Below are 8,006 nucleotides of genomic sequence, written 5' to 3' on the forward strand. Positions count from 1 at the left end.
ATAATAAATAAAAAAAACTTTTTAGTTATTTTCTTAGTGATTGCTCTAAGACTTAAGATAAACAAATTAAGCAATGAGACACTGTTTCAGATTTGTATTAACTAAATTAATACTATAGGATATGAGGAAGTCACCTGGATTAGCTGGGTGCTGTTCCTACTCAGATCCTCTCTCTCCTTTGTTTTGGGATCTCTGTATATACATTTATCTGTATACATTAAAGATATTATAAATAGTAAATCAATTGACAAGAGTTTCATAATTGTATAATACTGAGCATTTTATTAACATTTACTATACTAGCAGATAAAAGGTTTTAGAATATGTTTATCTAGAAAGGTATTTTTACTAGCAAAGGCTTAGATTATGACTATATTATTATGTACAAAATTAAGAAATTACTGAGTCTCAAATATTAATTCACAAGACTTTTCTTATTCTAATATACGTAGATGTAATTTTTTTCACATTTCTGGTTATTTTTTTATAGAAGACCCTTCATGGAAAGATATCTGAAAATGTAATAATTACATAAATTGGTATGTAGACAATTCTCTAAATGTTTATACCGCTTCATACAAGAACCACATCTATATGAGGGCCTGTCTGCCCACTTGCAAATGCAAGGAATTTTATAAATAAATTATTTATTTTTACTTGAACTTAAGCAGAAAATAATATGAATGAAAAGGAAGAAATTACTGAGACAAGGTATTACCTCATAAAAAACAGAGTTTCTTAGACCATCTTCCAGAGTGGAAAAAGAAACATATTTAAGACTTTAAGATAAGGATTAAGTTTCTTTCAAGAAGTAAAATGCAGTCAATATTTTTATAAAAAAATGAAATAACAATAGCACTGATCTCCAAAACAAACAGACACCTTTTACTGGAAAGAGTTTAATTTTGTCAACTTGGTAAAAATAGCATTATGTGTATAATTCCTTAAGCTATCAACTTCTCATATAAACAATCTACAATGTTTTTCTGACTGCAGCAAACATTCCATGTCATTGGGAGACCCAATGAATTATGTAATTAAAATGATTCATGGTCCCTTATCATAAAACTCAAGTTTTAAGAAAGCCAGGGCATCTCACCAAAATGGTGCTATTAACCACTGAAGCCACACTGATCCAGAGGATGGGAAAATTGAATACACTGCACTTTTCACTATGAACCTGCCCAATGGAACAGACATCGGGAATAGCTGGTCATCCAGGAAGGATCACAGTAAGAGATACCTTCAAAATATGAGTCATGCTATATTTTAAATAAACTATCAAGTAGCTCAGAAAACAAAGTAGCTTTGACAAATGCAATATGCACTAAGCATTGGTGTCAGTTAGAGCTCTCCAGAACTCCAAATGCCCATGAACACTACCTCCAAAGATCTGTGCTGAATGATCATATAACCAATGTTGTTAACACACATTTTGTTATTTAGCCTGAAAATATCATAATTCATCAAACAATCCGAATGCACCATTGAATTGAATTTGCAATTGCGGATATACAAAGCTATTCATCTTTGTGTATTTATCTGAGCCCGGTCTTTGAACTTGAGAACAAAAAAAAGTAGAAGCACATGTGAAATGGTATCTTCAATACCTTATTTATTTTATTTCAATTTGTTCCTTAATTGAGCAAAACAAATTTGTTTTCCACTAGATCAAAACCCAAGATTTTAAAGGCTTAAAAGCAACACTTCAAGTCTCATGTTGAGTTCAAAATAAAAATACTTTTTATCAAAGTCATGAAAAGGCCCATTTTATCTTGATATCTGTCTTTTGAATACGACCAAATGAAGTCTACCCAGACGTTATACATACAAAAGTAGTTTCCTAGTAACTTTTTTTTTACCACTAGGATATCACGTGCATAACAATTTTTTTGCATATGTGTAATGTGTGTGGGTGCACATGCAGAGTATGTGGGGGGGGGGACCTGAAGCTGATGCCAATCCTCAATCACTTTCCGCCTTATATACTGAAGCAGGGTTTCCCATGATGCCGGGCTCCTCTGGCCCCTCACACATGCTGGGGTCATGGCACTGCTGTACCTGCCCTGCTCGTATGTGGGTTCCAGGAACCTGAGCACTATCGTCACACTTGTGCACCATGCGCTTTGCTCACTGATCTATCTTCCCACACCAACAATTTATTATTTTTTAAAAGTGTACTGTATTGTACGGTTTTCACACCAACCCCAGTAAGTATTTTAGGCATTTTATCTTATCCACGACCATTATATTTCCTTTTCTATCTCAGGACTACACCCATTTTCACCATTTCCCCCATAGCAGCCCATGCTGTTAATTTTGGATAGTTAGAAAAAGAAACTCTGCATATGTGTTTAATCCCCTTGTTGACTTTTCATTAGCTGCTCTGTGGGTTAGAATAGTGGTTGGAACCCTAAAATTCACTTTAATTCCCAAGGTTGAATATACCTTCATACAGTTTTAAAAATGTATTTGTGTGTGCACTCATGCATGTGTGTGGGCATGCAAGGTGTCCAGGGGATGGTATGGAGGGCAGAGGACAACTTGTGGGAGTCAGTTCTAACCTTCCACTATGTGAGTTCAGGGATCAAACTCGACTCATCAGCAGGAGCGACTTTTACCTGCTAAGTCATCCCACTGTCCAAGTTTCCTTCTTCGTAAATCACCTATTTAATTCTTCAAATGTTTATACTTTGATCTAATAGTGTGGTGGTTTAAATGAGAAATGACCCCATAGGCTCATGTATTTAAACACTTGGTTAAAGCACTTGGAGGTGCTGTTTTAGTATCCCTTTAGGAGGTTCAGCCTTGCTAGAGAAGGGCTTTTAGATTTTATAGCATCACCCCACTTTCTGTTCTCCCTGTCTGCTTCCTGTTTGCTATAAAATGCCATCGACGGGCTGCTGCTGTGCCTCCTCCCCATTACGGATGCTCCCTCTGGAACTTAAGCCAAAAGAAACACTTTTTTTTCTAAGTTGCTTTTAGCTATGATATTTCATCACAGCAACAGAAAAGTAATACAAATAGGAGACATGTTTTTATTTACTGTCTAGGTTTTAACTGGGCTAAGGTCTTTTTGTTGATTTTAAAATATTTCTTAGCTGGGGCATGGTGGTACACGCCTTTAATCCCAGCACTGGGGAGGCAGGGCAAGCAGATCTCTGTGAGTTCAAGGCCAGCCTGGTCCACATAGTGAGTTCCAGGACAGCTGGGCTACAGGGAGACCCTGTCTCAAACAGACCAGAAAAAAAAAGTTTCCTTATGGATTATGTATTAGTCCTTTATCACTTTTGGACTCTTCAATATCTTTCATCCTTTTGGTAACTTTTTCAATGCTTCCTTTCTTTCATTTTTATATAATAAAATCCATCAAATTTTTTTTCCTTGATGAGTTTTGAAAGGTCACAAAGACCTGCATAGGATCACAAACTTCATTGTTACTAACTCATAGTTTTCACCTTTCATTTTACCTTTCATATTTAATACATGTTAATAGTATCTTTGTGTAAGGATCATGTGTATTTTTCTTCATATAATTAACCAGTTCTTCAACACTATTAAATAAGCCTTTTTTCCCTTAGTAGTTCATGGTATTACTGATACATTTCAGATTCACAGTAAGATACCTCTCTTAGTGTTATGTTTTTTTCTTAATATGTGAACCTCTCCACATAATTGTGATTACTTTTTTTTTTTTCTTAATTTCTCCAGCATCCTTTCTAGGATGGCCAAAATCTTGGCCAGTACTTTCGTGGTACTAAGCTGCTTGCCTGGTATAGAACCCACAATTTTTAACATGAGGATCAGGTCCTTATTTGTTATACCCTTTATCAGAGTCTGTGAGTTCTCTGTCCAATATGTACCAATTAATCCTACTATGACCAATGCTTCAACTCCTTTCTTTGCCTCTGCTTGAACTGGGTGCAAGTCCCAAAGTTATTAAGTGCAGGTACTGCCGGAATCTGTGGATCCCTTACTGTATTTCCAAGTGGACAGAACCCCTTGCTTCTTAGGATTGGAGAGCTCTGATTTATCAAAGCCTAAAGCTGCAAAGACAGGAAAAGTATACATTCTTCAAGTTATGTTAATGAATTAATGCAGGGATCTTCAAACTTTAAAAAGGGATAGATTAAAAATATTTTATGTTTTGGCCAGGTGTGGTGGTGCATGCCTTTAATCCCAGCACTTGGGAGGCAGAGGCAGGTGGATCTTTGTGAGTTCGAGGCCAGCCTGGTTTACATAGTGAGTTCCAGGACAGCTGGGGCTACAAGGAGACCCTGTCTCAAAAAGACAAAAAAAAAAAAAATGTTTAGTGGCTGGTAAGGTATTTGTCACACTACTTTGATATCAAGGGACAAAAAGCAGCTGTAGACAATACAAAAACATTTCTGTATAAGTAATGCCTCTGTTAGGACCTACATATGGACAGTGAGCCCTATAAAATGTCAGGGACAATCACTTAGTATGTGTTATCTGCCAACTTGCTAGCTGGTCTGGTTCCCTTCAAGAGGGGACCACACTGAAAGTTCAGTACCAACCCTGCTACTGACAGCTCAAATATCAGCAGTGGTGTCAGACAAAGTCTGGGTGATAGCCTCAGCTCCATATTTATAGCCTCCATCCCTTTGACCTTCACAACTGTTCCACAGTCCACCAAGCAAGCACTAAAATAGGCAAGAGTCATCTCACAAATGAGGCATGCTATTCAAACGTACATACACGCTACTGACACAGAGTTCAAATCTTCAGATCATGAAGTGTGGCTTCAAAGGCAAGGAAAGAGGCACATACACTTCCCCTTCAGCATCTTGCTTTCCCAACCACTTACTTTTTCTTCCCTTTTCTGCTCCCTTCCCCAGCAAACCAAGGAGAATCCCACAGCAGCATTCTGTCTTGACAGCCCAGAAGAGAAACTGGAATTCCAACAGCAACTGGCATACATTTATTCCTGTGGTTTCCTTAAATGAAATTCATTTGTCCTCTCCATTATAGACTAGCTCTAATGACAAGAAAATGAGAATAAAGTTACTAAAACTAGTACAGTAAATTTCTCTAACATTTTCTCACCTTATAGAAAATCAGCTCAAATTTTAAAAAGCTTCTTAATTAAAAAATGAAGACCTCATCTCAAAAAAATTTATGCCATGTGTTATTTAAAAACATTAAATTAAACTATGTAAAGGTGGTGACCTCAGCACACTGCCAGAGAGTGCCAGGTTCTGGACTCCACCTGGCATGGGGGCTGAGAATGCAGGGGATTGCCTGAGAGCACCCGGATCCTGCTTGCATGTCCTGTGGTCCAAACCTTAGAAAGAAGCCTGAGTATACATGATTGGAACCTGACTTGGGCTTCTGTGGGTGCTCCTGAATAGCTGATCTGAAGCCACCAGCTCCCTCCAAAATAAAGCTTGAAAGAACCTGAAACCTGTACCAACCAGCTTTATATAACCAATAAGGAAAGGACCTAGGCACCCCAATAACTAAAACAGAAGCGTACTTCAACTTAATTCTCATATCAGAATCATAAACAACAAAAGAAATTCACAAGCCAAAATCACAATGAAAGAATAATAAAATGGAAAGCCAAAACACTGTGTCCCCACCAAACTCCACCAGTCTTGTAGGAGAGTTCTACAAGGAGAACCCCATAGAGATAACCCAGGTCACTGAATTAAAAAGAACAATCATAAACATGATCAAGAAATTCAACAAATTTAAAGAACACATGAACAAACAAATCAAAGAGCTAAATGAAGATGGGGATAAACTTCTGAATAAATTCACAAAAAAGATAGAAACATTGAAGAGAACTCAGGCAGAAATGAAGAAGGAAGTGCAAAACTCAATAAGCCAACTTGAAACAACAGGGGAAAGCCTCACCACTAGAATGAATGAAATGGAAAACAGAATATCAACACTGGAGGACAAAGTTGAAGAATTGGACCACTCAAGCAAAGATTATGGAATTTTTAAAAAAATACAGGAATGGAATATGCAAGAGATGTGGGACACCATGAAAAGCCCAAATCTATGGATCACAGGAATAGAGGAAGGAGAAGAATTTCAGGATAATGGTATTGACCAGATCTTAAACAGGATTGTAGAAGAGAATTTCCCAAAATTAAGGAAAGGCATCCCCATACAAATACAGGAAGCACCATGATATATCATAGTAAAAACACTAAATGTACAGAAAAAAGAGAGAATATTAAAAGCAGCAAAAGAAAAATAACAAATCACATACAAAGGAAAGCCCATCAGAATTACAGCTGACTTATCAATGCAAACTATGAAAGCCAGAAGAGCCTGGACTAAGGTATTTCCAGTTCTACATCACAATAGATGCCAGCACAGAATACTTTACCCAACAAAAATGTCTATTAAAGTTGAGAGGGGAAAAAAATCTTCCATGCCACAAAAATCCTGAAAGAATACATGTCCACAAAACCAGCCCTTCAAAGGATACGTGAAACAATACAGAGAGCAGGGAGAGAAACACTATACCTGGGGCAACAAAAGAAAATAAATAAAAGTATAATTGAGGAAATACAAAATTAGACAGAGAACACAAACAGCAATCAAAATGATGGCAACCAAGACACATCTTTCAATAATCTTAAATATCAATGGAATGAACTCCCCAGTCAAAAGACATAGGCTAAGTGAATGGATTAAGAAACAAAATCCATCTCTTTGCTGTCTGCAAGAAACCCATCTCACCTTCAAGGACAGGCACTACCTTAAGGTAAAAGGATGGAAAAGAATATTCCAAGCAAATGGCACTAAGAAACAAGCAGGGGTTGCAATTCTAATATCTGACAAAATAGACTTTAAAGTAAAACTGATCAGAAGAGATAAAGAGGGTCACTTCATTCTGATCAAAGGAACAATTAACCAAGAAGATATTACAATCCTTAACATATATGCACCAAACTCTGGTGCACCTAAATTCATTAAAAAAAAAAAACAAAAAAAAAAACCTACAGGACTTTAAGACACAGATTGACCCCAACTCAGTAATAGTAGGGGACTTCAATACCCCACTGTCTCCATTAGACAGGTCAACTGGACAAAAAATAAACAGAGAGATATCTGAATTAAATGATACCATACATCAAATGGACCCAACAGATAACAGCACCAAAGAATATACTTTCTATTCAGTGCCCCATGGAACCTTCTCCAAAATTTACCATATACTGGGGCACAAAACAAACCTCAACAAATAGAAAAAGACTGAAATAATCCCATGCATTCTATCACACCACAAGCAATAAAACTCAAAAACAACACTGGAGAAAGCCCTAGTCACTACAGGAGCTCATGGCAATTAAACAATAGATTCCTAAACAATCAGCGGGTCAAAGGAGAAATTAAGAAAGAAAAGAATTCCTGGAATTCAATGAAAAGCACAATACAACACAACACAACCTCTGGGACACATTAAAAGCTGAAAGCTGTCCTTAGAGGGAAGTTTATAGCTCTAAGTGCCTATAACAAAAAATCAAAAAGAACACAAATAAATGACTTAAAGTTGCAACTCAACACACTTGAAAAGCAACAGCAAATGAAACCCAAACCCAGCTGACAAGAAGAAATAACAAAAGTCAGGGCAGAAATTAATGAAATAGAAACAAAGAAAATGATACAAAGAATCAATGAATCTAACAGCTAGTTCTTTGAAAAGCTAAACTAGATAGACAGACACTTAGTCCAGTTAACCAAAGAAAGAAGGAAAGTAAATCCAAATCAATAAAATCAGAGATGAAAGGGGAAACATCACAACAGATATCCAAAAGATCCAGAACATTATAAGGGAATACTTTAAAAACCTATATGCTACTAAATTTGAAAACCTAAAAGAAATGGACAGGTATCTAAAGGCATGGGAACCACCAAAACTAAACCAAGAAGAGATTAACAGCTTAAACAGACCTGTATCACAAAAAGAAATCGAAACAGTAATACAAAACCTCCCAACTAAAAAAAGCCCAGGACCAGATGGA

The sequence above is a fragment of the Nannospalax galili genome, unplaced genomic scaffold (genome assembly GCF_000622305.1).
Source record: "Nannospalax galili isolate Female #2095 unplaced genomic scaffold, S.galili_v1.0 scaffold441, whole genome shotgun sequence".
In the NCBI taxonomy this organism is placed as follows: Eukaryota; Metazoa; Chordata; class Mammalia; order Rodentia; family Spalacidae; genus Nannospalax; species Nannospalax galili.